The sequence below is a fragment of the Vicugna pacos genome, chromosome 12 (genome assembly GCF_048564905.1).
Source record: "Vicugna pacos chromosome 12, VicPac4, whole genome shotgun sequence".
Taxonomy (NCBI): Eukaryota; Metazoa; Chordata; class Mammalia; order Artiodactyla; family Camelidae; genus Vicugna; species Vicugna pacos.
The window spans coordinates 17,847,827-17,864,769 of NC_132998.1; the positions used below are offsets into that span (position 1 = coordinate 17,847,827).

Sequence of the window (16,943 nt, forward strand, 5' to 3'; positions counted from 1 at the left end):
TCAGTGATATAATCAGCATTTGTATGAATACAATATAAATTGCTTGGATCATAAGGTATATCTTTAACTCCTTTGTCCTTCGATCAACAGACAAATTCGATCAACAGACAAACATGCACTTACCACATCATGACATTATGTCTGATTCAAATTGTGCGTATATTGACGTTTCTTTGAAGCTTACATTCTGATTTATAATATCTCACTGTGTTGTTAAACAACCAAATTCAACCAACAGTTTTGAGTCTCTAAGTAAACTTTTTTTTAAGTTAAAAACCTTTTGTAAATCTTGAACTCCCAAATTATTCCTTCCCACCCCTTTTCTAGATTTGCAGGTATTAACTAGTACCTTGGGCAGTGGAGGGAAAGGAGGCTAAAAGACAATGAAATGACTTGCCCCCTATCACGGAGTCATCCCCCATATTATACAGGGTGAGCTTATCATTTATTGTCCAAACCTGAACACATGAGATAATGAAAGAGGGTGCTGTCAGTAATTTTAGGTGGAAAAGAGACACTAACTAAGATGTTCCAAATCAGAAAGGGGCACAGGGTTACCCTACACAGAACAGTGGCTGCCAGCAGGCATGCTGTATTAGCACTTGCGGGGAGGGGGCGTGGTGGGTTGAAATACACCACACTGGGTACTGCTACGGAGAGGGAGAAAGAAGACTGAGAAATTCTGGTTTAGATCAGTATTTCTCAACTGGTTTTAAAAGTATATGCCTTGGGGGAGGGTACAGTTCAGTGACAGAGTGCATGCTTAAGCATGCACGAGGTCCTGGGTTCAATTCCCAGTACCTCCATTAAAAAAAAAAAATAAGTATGTGCCTACATTGCTAAACACACAGGTCTTCCTTTAATGTTACTTGAATTGCTAAGTAAACGTGGGATTAAAACACTCAAAGCCATGGGAGAGTTCTGATTTGTTTTCAAACTGCCCAACTGCATTCACCCCATGCCTTCTAGCCACTTTCTCTAGAGGTGTTTCCTAGCCCATTACTGGCCTAGAATTACGGACAGCAACCTTGTGTGACTGTTCGCACAATGGTGGGTTAATCAAAAGACGTCGTTTTATTAAGTGTAGGAATGTTGTTTTCTTACCATCACCAGCACTGATCAGTATCCACTCACCTAGATCGGGGGGAGGGTAGAGCTCAGTGGTAGAGCGCATGCTTAGCATGCATGAGGCCCTGGGTTCAATCCCCAGTACCTCCTTCAAAGATAAATAAATAAATAAACCTAATTGCCTCGTCCTCAATAAAAAAAAAAAAAACTCACCAAGATCAGAGAACAGGTCTGGGCTGATCAAGTACATGAAGCCGCCAAAGTCTCAAGTATCCCTTCTGTTTGGTGAAAGTCTAAAGCTAGTGCTGGACAATCAGTAAATGCCTGTTAACCACCCCAGTGGGGCAGTCGCACAGTTCTCTGAGTGCTATTTAAGAATTGGTCACGTCGAAGACATTTTTCAGCATTAAAGATGGTAACAATTACCAACATTTGCGGGCTGACTTTTCTAAATAAAGCAGAGACGTATCAGTGATAGCCACAGTGCATCTCACGGCAGGCCTGCTCCTTTCTACACATTATCATTTTCATTGCCCACATCAGCTGAGGGACATTTGCTTCTATTTTTGAGAGCAGGAAGTGGAGGCATAAGGACGTGGCACAGGTAGCAAGTGGCGAAGCTGCCGTGTGAACCCAGGCTCCAGGATGCTCTTGTTAATACGTGCACCTGACAGCTTACTGGAAGGCAGTAGGGATATGTTGCTAGTTTTTTGAGAAATGTAAGATGTATTATTCCTGCCTCAACCAGTAGAGACTGCCGGATACATTTCAGGATCATTTAACTGGACGCTAATATTGAATACAGTTCATTTTAAAATAAAACTGGGACTGAAATTCATCTTATAACTTTGATAGAGGGGAATGCAATCGTGTTTTCGTTTTAAAATTGGAAGGCAGATGCGAGGACAAATATAGAAAAATTAAGGACCACTGAGCTATTTTTAACACTTTCAAATTAAGTTGGCAGCTGTTGTGTCAGAACTTAAGTAAGTTTGCTTCGTTAAAAAATAAATCCACAACATATGGATTTCGGCATGTTGTGTATTATTGTTGGTACTTCTTAGGGAAAGGCACGTGAGCTGAAAAAAATGAGAAATTCTCCAGGGTATAGTCGTCCTTGTTAGCAATCACAGTGTTATTAAGATGTCTGTGCTCAGAAACTTCTGATGGTTTTAATATAGCTAACTTTTACTGTAAAATCAGTTTTGTTGCTAATGGAAGGAAGGTGTTGTATTAGGCTGGGTTTTTAGTTCTCTTATTTTTAGAATTACAAGCTCAAATCTAGAAGAGACATCCTGAGACCTATTAATTCCCTCTTCATGCTCTGGAAATTCATATCTATCTAGTATGCAGAAAGAAACCCATGTATTATGTAGAAAAAGAACATCTTTCAGATGAAAGTCCCCACTCTTCTTATTAAGTGTCCAGTTAAGTTTTAAGGACAATTTTATCAACTGAAATTCCTTTCCTGTCCCTTCAAACTCAGACCTCAAGAGCTGTAAGATGACCTTGAGCTTGGAGAAGGCAGTGAGGCTGGTGTTTGAGGTTCCCCTTAAAAACGAGCCCATGGAAACATTGGTTAAAGATGGTGTCCTCTTTCCGAATTTCACCAAAATGACAGCAAATAAATTATTTTTTAAAAGCAGATAACCTACAAAGATGAGAATAGGAAGGATGAAAATAACCCATTTTGGAGGCTAGAAACAGGATACCCTCACCCTCTGTATCCATGGGTTATCCTCGGACACAGAGGACCGACCGTAAGGGACTTGAGCATTCTCGGGTTTTGGTTCTGTTGAGGGGTGGGGGTCTTGGAACCAATCCCACCTGGAGACTAAGGGACGACTGAAATTGGTAACTGACTTAGAAGACCCAAACAGGCAGATCCTAATCTAGAACTGGTGAAGTTGAAATGCAGCCTAAGTTATACCATAGAACTACCAAAAAGCTCAAGGTTTATCCTTTGGTGAGAGTAGAACAGAGGCTCTCTGGCCTGTGAGAAACCAGCCACGACTGAGGGAGGGGTCCCTAAGCAAAATCAGGGGAACCAGGTAACACACCTCAACTTGCCTTCCACATCATGCAGCCAGGGGTTACCCTGTAGGCAGGAGATGGGACGTCTTCTCTGGAGAATCTGGTTAGCCAAAAGCGGGGGAGAGATGAAAGAAAACTAAAGATAATGCGTTTGAGGAGTTCTTATGTATTATCTTAGTCTAGAGTGAGGACAGAGTCAAAAAGCTCCCTCCCCTGACCCCATTTTCCCAAATACAGATAGTGTCCAATCAGCTTTTTAGTGTCTCACTCTGAAATATAAACAGATAGCCAAGGATCATCAGACATTGGATGAATGTCTGGAAGACATTGGAAGAAATACCTAATATGAAATGAACAGAAAGAGAGAGAACAGATAGAAGAGATACTACCCAGGACAATTACACACACACACACACACACACACACACACACACACACATATGTCATGATACCATATCATATATATCATGATAGTATATATCATATATATCATACATATGAGAGAGATATGTATCATTAACATTGTCCAAGTAGGAGAAGATAGTGTACTCAGTAAACAAGAAAAGAATGCTACAAAAAAAGGACCTCTGTGAGCAAACAGAACAGCTCTTGGAAATTAAAAAATAAGAAATGGAAAACCATTCACTAGAAGTCTTGGAAGCTACAATAATAGAAAATCTCCTAGAAAGTAAAATAAAAACACTATGAAATGCCAAATAGGAGAGAGAAGATGAGAAAACTGGAAGTCAGATCCGGGGAGCCAACATTTAAATAGGAGGAGAAAACAGAGGGGAGACTACCATCAAAGAAATAATTCCATAAATTTTCCTGAACTGAAGGACATGAATTTCTGGATTGAAAGGCCCATCAAATACCCTGTACAGCGTCTGAAAATAGACTCACCATGGAGGCACATCCTCAGGTAATTTTAGAATGCTAGGAATAGAGAAGGTCCTACAACCTTTCAGAGAGGGGAAAAACAGGTTTCAAGTAAAGGAAGAAAAATCAGAATGGCAATACAGGCAGCTAGAAGACAGCAGAGCCCTGACTTCAAAATTCACAGGAGAAATCAGTTTCGGCTTAGAATTCAGTCGTCCGTCAAAGTATCATTTGAAGTTAAGGACGGATAATGCTGATATCAGGCATGCAAGGGTTCAGCAGGTTTACCTCCCATGAAACGATGCATGAGATAGACTGAAGGGTTGGAGTTAATAGATAATATGTTTTTAAAAAAGAAAACTCAAAGTACTATTAGCTCTTTGCTATCTGGAGAAGTGGAGATGAAGTACAAGAATCAGTAAAAAGAGATGGATGAACTTGGTTGCCTTTAGGAAGCCGAGAAGGGGAAAGGGAAGGGGGCTGCTATCTTTCCAAACAAGCCTTTTAGGGTTGTTTGATGTTCACACTATGTGCTTGTATAATTTCAATGAAATGAAATTTTAACAAAGAAACTTGAGAAGTGACATAGGCCAGGATGGGCAAAGAAACTGTTTTCATTTTAGTTTGGTCATGTGGATCTTTCAATTTGACAATGTGTAATAGGTAAATTGTTCAGATTTAATTTTAGCTCGTCAGCCCGTGAGTTTCCCAAGGCGCTTCTCTTGATCTGCATGCAGTCCGTCTTGTGAAACAATCATTAAACTGTATGTGGATCTCTATTTCTTACAAGAACACTGGCAAGAAATTCAGGAAGAAGAAAAAAAATAGATCATTCTTCTTCCACTGAAGAACCAGGAGATAAGAGATCTATCTGGTGGGGGGTTTAATAGTTTCCTGGGACACACAGAGGAAAATAGGAAATGCAGAAAACAAAAGGATCTTAAATCCCAGAACAGAAGACAGTTTCAGTTGCTACAGCCTGAAACTAATTGCTTTTATTAGATCATTAATGTTTCATGATTTGGGGAGATATTTGTACACCATACAACTGTTGGACAGTTTTATTACAATGAAGATGCCTCAAAGGATTTTTAAAAGCAACAAATGTATATTGGAAGGGTTCTATTCTTGGGGCCACTGGATACACTAAATTGAATAGCTTCCTAATATACAATGAGATATATCCATGTTTTATTGTGTAATAATTTTTAAAAAGAGACAATAAAGCTTTAAGAGGGACATAAAAATGAGGAACAGTATGCATGACCCGGACATTATGCTGCACACCAGAAACGGACACATAGTAACTGACTATACTTCAACCACAACAAAAAGAAAAAATGAGGCACAAATTGACAGTATGTATATAAATACAGGGAGCAGACAGTGAGTTGCTTCAGGGCAAAGAGCAGCCCTCTTTCCTCTTTATACCCCAGCGTCCAGCAGTTTCTTACGTCCATTTATGTAACAAATATTGACTGCCTACGAAGCAGCAGGTCCTGGAGCTACACCAGTGAGCAAAGCTGATGGGAATCCTTGCCTCGTGGAGCTTACATTCTAGTGGCATAGGGGGCAGGGATGGAGGCAGGGGCCAGACAAAATAATTGTGAAAAGTACGTAGTTGGTCCAATAGGGATAGTTGCTATGGAGATAAATCACTTGGGAAAAAGAGATGAGAAGTATGGGGCAGAGAGAGAGGGCGGGGTGCAGTTTTAAATAGGGTAGGTACATCGTGGGTACACTAAAGTGCCTATTGAAATTATTTCTTGGCGAAAACAAATTTGTCCATTTCTCAAAGACCCTTGTCTGAACTCTTTTTTGGTGGAGGCAGAGGTGTGGCGGGTCCTGGAGGGGTTGACTAGTCGGATCGTCCTCTTGGGCATTCAAGCAAAGACAGGAACCTGAAAAGAACTAGGGCAAGGCTGCTCTAATAGCAGAAGCCCCAGTGGGGACAGCGGGGTGGCATGAGCAGAATCACACACAGATCCTAGCTTCCCAGACCTCACAGTCCTGTTGGCCTTTTGCAAGGCCACCAAGCTCTTTGCAAAGTACAAAGGGTTCCCTAGAATAATGCGAGGTTGTTTGCTTGTCTTTAAAACACCCTTGCTATCCAGAATGGACAAAGCACAGGCTTTGAGAAATAAAGAAAACCTTATAACTTGGTGTTTGATGTAGAAGAGATCATGCTGTTCCTCATTTGGCCTCCTGCTCCCAGGGTCCAAGGGCCTGGTTTCTTTGAAATAATGCTATTTATACATGTCTCTAATACATATCTCCAGGAGACGGCTGGGGACCCTCAACTGTTAAGTGTTTCAATCATTTCCATACTCCTTCTCCTGTGGAGCTTGGTTTGGGAAAGTTGGTATTTGTTTTTGATTTTCAGGCAAGTTAAACAAACAAGGCCAACAGATCAGAGCCCCCCATCACAGGGCCAGGCCCTCAGAGGGAATTCAGTCAATTCTTTTTTTCTGTGAACTTCATGCCTGTAGGCTTTGTCTTTGCATCCTGCAAAGCCTTTTGTTCTTATTTTTAGCCACATCTGCAAATTGCATGTGGACACCTGCAGATGACTCTGGGTTCTCTGCAGACGTACTCTCTCTCTCTCTAATTATATGCCGAGGGCACAGCCTCTGAAGCTCACTTCCATCCCCTGGCAGCTTCCTCGCCCTAGTAGAATAATGAGACCCTGGCTTTTGAGAACTCGGTGTTTGGAGTAAATGGTGTTTAGACTGAAGCTTCCCCCTGGCTTTACTGGTAAAGTCAGAATCCTTGACGGCTCTGCGGGTGCAATGCCCTTGACTACAGGCCTGGCCTTTGTTGTGGGATGAGCCTTTGGGAACGTGTGTGTAAACATCGCGGTGAGGGGCAAACTCAGGGCATCCTCTGTGCGGTGGTGCCTGCATCTTTTGAAGTGTCTGGTGATTGGACCATTGTCATGCCAGCTGGGGGAATCCTTTGTTTTACAATGACCAGGCTCTGAAGAGCCAGCTGATAAGACTTGGGACCCTGGTGTGAAACTGACCCTTTGAACTAGGAAGAATCTTTTAAGATAAGCAGGCCTTGGCGTTTTTATCACACACTTTTTATTAGTGCTCTGAATGGACCAGGTTAGTGTTGTTGCTAGGCAGGTAAATAAAGGTTTTGCAAGCTCTTGGCTAATAACACAGCCCAGGATCTGGGTACCTTTTTTGACAAAGATGCAAATTTCCCAATTGCCCATCTCAATGAAGATTTGGGGGAAAACAGTGTCAATTTGGGGGATTCATTTGTTTACTCCTAAGCCAAAGATTAATTGTACAAGGAATAACATACAAATGAAACCCAATTAGAGACTTTTTCAAGAAAATGTTATGCTTCCTGACTGAAAAATGACCTTGATTATCTTTCAGACCAAATGGCATGAATGGTCATTGGTAGAACAGAAAGCAGAAAAAATGGATACACACCAATCTTGTTTAATTGACATCTCAATATCTCAAATGGTCCACATCTTGGATGTGCTTATAAAATGAATGACACTCATCATTCATTCAGTCACTCAACAAACCTTTGTCAGTCCTGATGGCATGAAGGGTGTTAGACTCGGAGGCAGCACTGACCAAGGCTGTCTCGTTCTCCATCAGTACAAGTCTGCCAGCCCAGCAGAGACCTCAGACATCACACACCTGATTCAAGGGTGAGCAGAATATGGTAGAGAAGTGTCAGGTGCTGTGCCAACATTCTTTCTGTGTCTTTTAGAACTTTATCCTCCTTTTTCAACAGTTCTTCCTTTTCAAACAGTTTCTGTGTTTATGTTCGAGTTTGCTTTCCAACTTTTCGTTCACAGTAGCCTAAATGCATCTCGACATGGTTTCCCAAAATAGAATTTTCCACTTTAGACTAAGGAGCTGCAGATGAGATGGGGCATTTAGGGGACCTGCCTGGGAACTTTCATTTCAAGTTTTGTACCGTCTAAACCCCAGAGGGACCAGAGGGTTCATGTGGCTACTGAGACATTCAGCCCATCACGGTCAGTGGTCTTGGGAGGAGCAGACCCAGCACCGTCTGGGTGCTATTCACACGGGCAGTGGGTTCTACCTCACCACCCCGGGCGTGGCCACCAGTGCTAAAACAGCCTTTGGTTAGGAATGGCCCCTGTGTAGACAGCAGACCTCGGTTCCCAGGTTTTTTAGACTGAAGAAGTCAGAGAAATAGAGGATTTCACAGCCAAAAGACTCAGAGATCAGCTATCATTTTGTGAATGGGAAACTGAGGAACCCAGGACCCTGGAAGTGCCCCCATCCACCTCCATCACGCCCCCTCATTTCTGCTGCCTCCGAAACCTCTCTGCCGATCCGTGTTTGAAGCTAAGCAGTTGTGAAATATTTCCCACATTTGACCTAAGCCAAATTTTCTCCATATTGCTTTTCTTTGAAACAAACGAGTAAATAGCAATGCTATTTATAATAGCTCTCCAAGTAATAAATAAATAAAGCTCTAAAGAATAAAGGGGTAGAGCATGTACTTAGCATGCATGAGGTCCTGGGTTCAATCCCCAGGCCCTCCATTAAATAAATTAATTAATTAATAAACAATAAATAAATATACCTAATTACCTCTCCCCTCACCCCCTACAAGAAAGAATAAAGCTGTTTGTGCAAAATTCTTTATCAATGAGTTCTGTTGATGAATTTCTAATTCGGTGCATGTTACAGACCGATGTATAAAACCTATGTATGTGTTAAGACCTGTTGAGCCCAGACCAATAAAGGTCATCCTGAAAACTGTAGTAGGGACTTACAGATTTATTACCACTTGCCTTTTTTTTTTCCCCCAACAGTAGCTCATTTGTGGGAATTACATTACACATAATGTTCAGGCACACTTCAATTTTAAGCCAAAAAAGTCCATGGTACAGGATATTCTAACAGGAAAGTACGCTGTGCTAAGATTATTGCCGTATAATAAAGTTCCTAGTCCCCTTAAGCAGCATGAGTAGGGAGGACCCTTTATAAAAATACTTGGTCTAGGACAAACATTCCACCCCCGTCCCCTTTTCCTGTTCCCTCCCCCTTCTCAGAGCGCCAGTCTCCATACTTCTCACTTCCCACTCTAACCACGATAAAAGAAGGATTATTATCTTCTCATAATTTTTTTTAAAAGATGTAAAAGCAGTGGTCCTCAATTGTCAGTTAAAATACATTTTCACTTTCATTTAGACAGTCAACTTCTGTAAAACCCCAAAGTGACAAATTGATGGATTGATTCAAAGAAGATTGGACACCATTACATTTCAGATCCTGATAAAAATCACACAGGAACGGGAGTTGTAATCCTATCCTACTCTGAATCCTCCGATATGTATTTAACTTGTTCTCTGGCCAATGAGGAATAACTGATTCTGTCAATACTGCGGTTCAGCCTGGTGAGAAGCTTATATGTCAGCTGTCACAGGACCAGCCATCGTCCTCTTCTGTTTCCCTGCATGGAATCAACACAGATGCGTTGGCTTTGGAAATGTTCATCAACTTCACTGAGGCTCTGCTGTCCGCTAAGCACAAGGCAACCTTCACTGATGGTGTGATGGGGACTGGAGGTTTGTTCCCCCAGAAGAATCCTTCCTTACTGTAATATTAATGATATCCAGAGAAGGAAATTCTTCCAGGTAATAAAACAGATTAGAAGCCTGAGTAAGAGAAAAGCTGGTGCAAGAAAGGAAAAATACAGTAGCAGAGAAGAGCAGGAGATGCAGTTGTGAACAGAGAGAATCATTTGATGTCACTTTGGGACAAGGATGCCTTTTCTCTCCTCTGCCAAGACAGTGCTTGCCCAGTGAACTCACACGTTTGTTTAGTTCAAACGGGTTCAGACACCTGCCCAGCTTATGGCTCCAAGGGTCATGTGATTTATTGTTTTTCAGCTTTGTCTGCAGCCTTGATCTTCCTGGTATTTTCAGGAAATGTCCCCTGTCCCCTGAAATGATGTGATCTGCTTGCTGTGTGTTCACGTGCTGGAAGCTAAGGAACACTCAGAATTCAGGGAGACAGCAGCTGCCCTCACCCTGCAGGACAGCAGTTCATTTACATCATTGGGAGCAGGACTTGCCTCCAAAAAACGTCATGGAAATCGAGCTTTTGCCTAGGAAATGTGTTGAAATTGCAGCAACTATGCCTAATTAAAAACTAAGCATTGCATGTCCCCAAAATAATGGGTTTCAAATATTAGCCGTGAGATGGCTTTAATTTCTAAATTTCTCATTTCATGCTTTTTTTAAAAACCCATTCTCACATTCACGAGAAACCATAGTTTTCAGAGGTTTTGTGAATTAAAACCAGCACCCCAAGCCACATCAAAACCATAGTTTCACCTAATATAATAAAAGAGAAGTTAACTTTCACTTGAGAAAGACATCTCAACAAAGGTGGCCCTAAAATGACGCCTGTCCCTTCAGAACTTTCCATGAAAGGGATCTGAGAGGTACTCATCAACCTGATGGCTTCATCAGCAATTTTGAAGACCTTGGAGTGTCTGGGTAGAATTTTGCTTTGACCAACTCCTCAGTGAAACTTAAAGTAGCTCCTCTTTTTCATTCCGCAAACTGACCACTGTCTGAGGAGAGCTAGTAACCAAAGTGGAGTGTGTCTGTACACGAATGCATGGTTCCTAAATCTGTTCACAAATTGCGATTCCCTAGGGAGACTATATGAAATGCAAATATCCAGGTCCTAACTCAGGCTTACTGGATCAAAATCTATAGGGATATGGCCCAGGCGTCTATATATTTTGAGGCTTTCCGTGTGATTCTTCCACTGCCAACCAGCTCACCATTATTAGGGATGAGCTGATTCCCACCCCTGATAGCTAACAGCAAGTACTCTTGCCCCATTCTCTGAATAGAATTTTTTAAATCCATTTAATAGGCATTTTTGGAGTACCTGCGCAGGACAAAACAGCTCCAGCCTCACTGAGAATTACTGGCCTGCAGCCCACATCACACACACACGCCCAAATCCACATCCACCTGTCGGCAGGTCAAGGAGTGGGCCCTTGGCAGTCATGTTGGAGTCCAGCCCCGGGCCTGGGCGCTGGCCATTTTTCAACCTCATAGACTGAGGAGCCACGGAGTCCTGTCTGCAGGGGGAGAAGCACAAAGCGTTAACCAGCAAGAAGCAGGCAGATGGCTGGAGGAGGAAAGAGTGGCGCCTGGATTTCTGGGGGCTTCTCTTTCTGAATCACAGTTGTCTTCTGAGGCTAAGCTACCTTCCTGCCCTGTGTTGCCTGAGACATCTCTGTATCCCTCCAGTAAATGACCACTCCCCGCCCTTTTTCTCCTTCAATTGGTCTGGTTTCTGTTGCTTACAAAAATAGCCCTAACTAATAGACACCTCATTGCTTTCAAAGCAGCCCAGTTTGCATGAACTGGCTCCCTGATGTCCTTACCCAAGCCTGGAGGCCACCAAAAGAAAGGAGTGTCCCATCGGTGGAATCAGGTCAGAAGCACCCAAGTTCCATTCAAGTTGTCTGCCCATATGTGCTCACTTTGGAGTTCAGTACACTTGTTCATTGTCAGAATATTCTCCTTCAAGATACTTGAATTACAAGCAGTTTTCCTGTATTCCGCCCACCAATTTCCCCCGAACAAGAAGTTTCCTTTCCTGGCACCTGTCCAAGGCCTCCTGTCCGGGAGAGGTGCCTCTGAGCTTACTCTGGTTCTGTCTTCAGATATCTGCATTCAACTTTTAACACCCTGTGCTTTTTAATACCCTATTTTATGACGTAGATTTTTCCTAGGACTCCGCTTTTCTTTGCACCCCAGTTCCCTTTGCTAAAAGCCATCAGCAGAATCAATACTCCAGTGTGATTATTTAGAACTTCCAAAATCTACGGATGATTTTCGTGAGGAAGTGGGGTTTTGTGTGGTTTCGGCCACAGATTCAATGTTTAAATTCGATGTTTGTCTCAAACCTGTTTTTCCCAAGGATCCTCTTTGTCACTTAAATGACCAGGCCCCTTAAGAAGCGCATGCAGACGGATGATGGCAGGACCACAGGCAGGGATTTGTGGAGGATGTAGGAACCTCAGACCTGACCGAGGCTTCACCCCTTTATTATGTGAGTTGAATTAAGGAAGGAAGAGGTGTGGGGGTAAATCAGAGCTTCCCACAGCTGAGAATTACCCCGAGGGCTGGGAATATTCTGATGAGAATTTATTTTGAACATTTACATTTCCTACGGCTGTAAAGACTCAAGAGAAAAATGAACTTTCGTAATTTCCTGATGAGCATTTATTTTTAATGTTCACATTTTCTATGACTGTTAAGACCCAGAAGAAAAATGAGCTTCTGTAATTCCTGTTACTTGTTTGTTTTTGGTTGTACGGTGCTTTCCTGAGAGCAGATACTGAAGGCCTTTCATTGTCTTGTGTGTGTTACATGGAAGGGTTCTAAACAGACCGTCTCTTGTGATGGTTTTGTAAGGTCTGTGCTGTTTTCTGTGGTTACTTCCCTGAAGATCTGTATTATGATAGTCTGTTGGGGAAAATTCCAGGGATTTTAGTGTGGCTCTTAATTTCTTTACTACCCAGCATGCCGAAGAATCTATCCCCTTGTGTCAAACGAGTGTGAGGGGAGTCTGGACACGCTCATCCAGGTGGGAGTCCCTAAGCCCAGGATGGTCCTAAATAACAGGTGTGAAGTGTTGTCAACAGGCTCTTCTCTTTGACAGCTGAATTGAGCCATAAAATTTTTCAGTAATTTATGTGAGTCTGTGGAAGCCCAGATATAGATGGGTAATCCCGTGTTCAGAATGCACTCATGTCAATCTCACAACGAACTCCTTCCAGATCACTTTGTGTGTGTGTGTCTTCTCTTTGGCCAAGGTGGAAATATTCAGATCACCCCGTTAAGTCAAAATTAACTTTGTAGCCTGTTATCCATGGTCTTAACATTTTGCATTTGTTTCAAAGTCAAATCAGAGTTTATCATAATCAGATGTTTTAATTTATGTTATAAAATATTACAAGATGGCCAAGACTGGGGTTAAGAAACCTTTCCAACATCTTTAATTTCAGTCCACAGCTAAGTTTGCATACTCTTCTTGGAAGTTGGATTTTTCCTCCTCAGAAAGAGCAGAGCAAAGCAACATGTGGTTTGTTACATTCATTGCTCTTTTTAGCCTGTTTTGCATTAGGAGGTTATAGAAACTGAAGGCTGAAATCTCTGTAAAGAAACCTTACAGCTAAGGAAAGAAACAGAGAAAAGAGACATCTGAAACTTGGCTTTCTTTCCCCATCTGCCCTAAAAATACATTCCAATGTTAAATGTGGGTCCCTGATAGTTGGAAGTATGAAGGAGCAGAGAAGCAAATACTTTTTAAAAAATCATACCTATTAAGTACCTTGGTGAAACAGCCCCACTATTTCCCCTTTAAGAACTATCTAAAACATAAAACTGTCTGGGGAAAAAACAGCACCGAAAATGTCCATTTGTTCCCAAGCCATCCTTTAAATTAACTGTCACTTCATCCCCTGCTCAAAACAAAACCTGTGCCACCAAGATTTACTGAGTGCTGGGAATGCAGTTTGGTGCAGCCGTTTTGGAAAACAGTATGGCAATTCCTTAAAAAACTAAAAATAGACTTACCATATGATCCAGCAATCCCACTCCTGGGCATATATCTGGAGGGAACTCTAATTTGAGAAGATACATGCACTCCAATGTTCATAGCAGCACTATTTACAATAGCCAAGACATGGAAACAGCCTAAATGTCCATCAACAGATGACTGGATAAAGAAGTTGTGGTATATTTATATAATGGAATACTACTCAGCTATAAAAAAGAATAAATAATGCCATTTGCAGCAACGTGGATGGACCTGGAGATCATCATTCCAAGTGAAGTAAGCCAGAAAGAGAAAGAAAAATACCATATGATATCACTCATATGTGGAATCTAAAAAAAGAAAAAAGAAAACACTAATGAACTCATCTACAAAACAGAAACAGACTCACAGACATAGTAAACAAACATGGTTCCTGGGGGGAAGGGGGTGGGAAGGGATAAATTGGGAGTTTGAGATTTGCAAATATTAACTACTGTGTATAAAATAGATGAACAAGTTTCTTCTGTAGAGCACGGGGAACTATATTCAATATCTTGTAGTAACCTCTAGTGAAAAAGAATATGAAAATGAGAATATGTATGTCTATGTATGACTGAAGCATTATGCTGTACACCAGAAATTGACATATTGTAAACTGACTATACTTCAATTTTAAAAAGGGGGGGATCCCTGGGAATGAAATTGACAGGAAGTTCAAGTTCTTATTTCATTTATATAACCAAAAACCAAACAAAAATATATGGACAGATTTGATTTAAAAAAAAAAAAAAGAAGAATCTACTGAGTGAAGGTCAAAGCTGCCATACCTGTTAGCAGGCTTCTAGGACTAACATGGCATTGAGTGTTTTCCTCATAATGCACAGAAAACCTGCAGTCTAGTTAGCACACGAGTTGTCATTTTGAGTTCTTTTTTCTCTTATTTCACTGCAAATTAAATTTCTTATTACACAGCATCAGCAGCAAAATGCCTAGTTGTTCCTACTCTAGACTTTTGAGCATCCCAAATATTTTTGTGTGTGGACATCATATTTATGAGCCCTAAGAACTCTTAATTAGGCATGAGAAACATTTTTCTGTAGAGTAACAAATATTTTTCCGAAGATTTTAATTTGCCTGGTTGTACAAAAAAAAGAAAAATGCCACATTTCATGAAAGGTATTCTTAGGAATCAGATAGTTGCATGGTCGAGAAAGTCATCGTAAAGCTTCTTGGAAGATGATCAGAAAAGTTGCTTGTGGCCCTTCTCTTTTATCTTTTGAATGGTGGCTCCGTTTGAAGAGGTTATCAAACCATGTCATTGGATTCTTTCAAAAAAAAAAAACCTTTTGACTCTTCAGATCCTAATGCATAATATGTCATAAAGCTATTTTTCTAATGATAATTTCAGTCTTCATTAAATTGCTCCTCGATCCCAAACATATTTTTCCAAAAGGTGATGAGAAGCATTTCAGAGATTCCTGGACTCTTGTTAGAATCTATTGAAAGAGAAGCTAAAAACTTCAGACAATGGAATGGTTGATAATGGAAACGTGATTTGGTCTATTATATCAGCAACAATGCAGTCAGCAATCTTAAATTGGAACTAGAGTTTGTGTGAAGTAACAATGTGTGCCCTTCGGAAAGAAGCAGAGTGTCTTTACAAGCCTGTGTGATACTACATGAGTCAACCATTCCCAATTATTTGAGCTCATCTGCAACAAATTTTTCTTGGGGGACATATTGGCAATTAGAATTGCCAAGAAATGCTGCCAGGCAGATTATTAATTCTATTTGGGTTTTTTTTGTTTTCATTTGCTGCAATTAAACTGAAGGACTTGGTAAAAAAAAAATAATAAAAATAAATGAATAACAATAATAATAGTAATGTATTGTGGTCCTGGGAGTTGAGCTGTAATCAGTTTCGTCTGACAGCTTTATTAATGGCTGCATTATTACTTCAGTGCCTTTTTGCTTTCAGGATGTCACGTGAGATGCGTTCACTAGAATGGGTTACACACAAGCTATAAACGGAACCATTCTTGTGGTTTGCCCTTTTGTTCAGCAAAATCTGCCTTTAAGTTGAGGGGCTTGATGGTTGGGTTTCTGAACCCATCCAAGAGTGATACCCTTATCTGACTAAGAGCTGAGTACACCCTGATACTGCAATGAGTAACAGTTGCAACAGAGCAACTGTTGTATAAATGATCTTCAAATACAGGCTGGTTGTGTTGTAGTTGGACAATAAAATGATTCTGTAGCTACAGAAATTAAAATGGTGCAGTGAGCTGCTGCAAAAAGCTCAGAGTCTCATTGGTCTGAGATGCCCCTGGACTGGGGGCTGGGGCTTCTCTAGGTCCTTTGAGCTGCACGCCATGTTGGTCCCAGAGATCAGTAAAGCCAGTCTGTTTATTCTTCCTCCTTTCTGGTGATATCGCTGAGGGAGTAGTTGGGGGAAAACAGAGCATTTTCTTATTTGTTTGTTTGTTTGTTTTAATGGAGGTACTGGGAATTGAACCCAGGACCTCGTGCATGCTAAGCATGTGCTCTACTGCTGAGCTATGCCCTCCCCGCCGGCATTTTCTTTTGCTGTTTGTAAGAAGCTCTGCTCTAAAAGCAAATGATAGTGTGGTTTAAGACTATAGGCTTTGATGTCAGACCCAGTTCTGAATCCAGGCTCTTGCACTGAGCAGCTTGCTTTTCTTATTTATAAAATGAGAAATGTAAGATCTTACCGTCTTATGTTGGTATAAGGATTTTTTTTTCCATGTACAGGACTTGGCCCAAGGCCTAGCATACAAATACTCCATAAGTTACAGCTGCTTAATAATAATAATAATAATAATGATAATAGAGGTTCACTTGGCATTTTTACGTTCTGACTCAGTACAGCACCAAATAAAATGCAGTAACATCATACTATACGCCCAGAATGTCACACAGGCCTCACACGTACTTGACTCCTTGTTCTATGCTGGTCCCACCCCATCTTTAGCTCACTGTTCATTGAAAGGAAGGCCTTGTACCAGATACTCGGTGGAATGCCACAGGGCAGTTCTCCCTTCCCCTAAAGGATGCTAAGGGTGTTTGTAGACTCCAGATCCACCCAGACTGCACTTTTATCCCTGACAAACAGCTTCTCACCATGATCATCGTTGGATGATGTTACTGCATTTTATTTGAGAAAGTTCTTTGGAGGAACTAGACACACCAGAAAGTCTACTCCTCAAAAATACATCTCTTCCATACACTAATGCTAACCAAGATAGTGACTGTAGCCCATCCTTATTGGTGTAGCTGCTGAGTGGAAAGTTAGAGCCTCTAGGTTGTCCCCAAGCTGTGTGCACATGGGTGCACATCCCTTAAGGTAATAAACTTTCTCTT

At 41.3% G+C, this 16,943-nt stretch overlaps 1 protein-coding gene across 4 annotated transcripts in view; it reads left to right on the forward strand.

Annotated features, from left to right (window-relative positions):
* Positions 1–16,943, forward strand: part of PRICKLE1 (prickle planar cell polarity protein 1) — a 100,375-nt gene that overhangs the window by 53,948 nt on the left and 29,484 nt on the right. The window contains exon 1 of one of the 4 annotated variants that reach the window (XM_072972967.1): positions 11,100–12,071. The exons of the other annotated variants lie outside the window; for them this stretch is intronic. The gene's annotated coding sequence lies outside the window, so the exon portion shown is untranslated. Of the gene's footprint in view, positions 1–11,099; positions 12,072–16,943 lie in introns of those variants that run through there. 4 annotated transcript variants of the gene reach the window in all.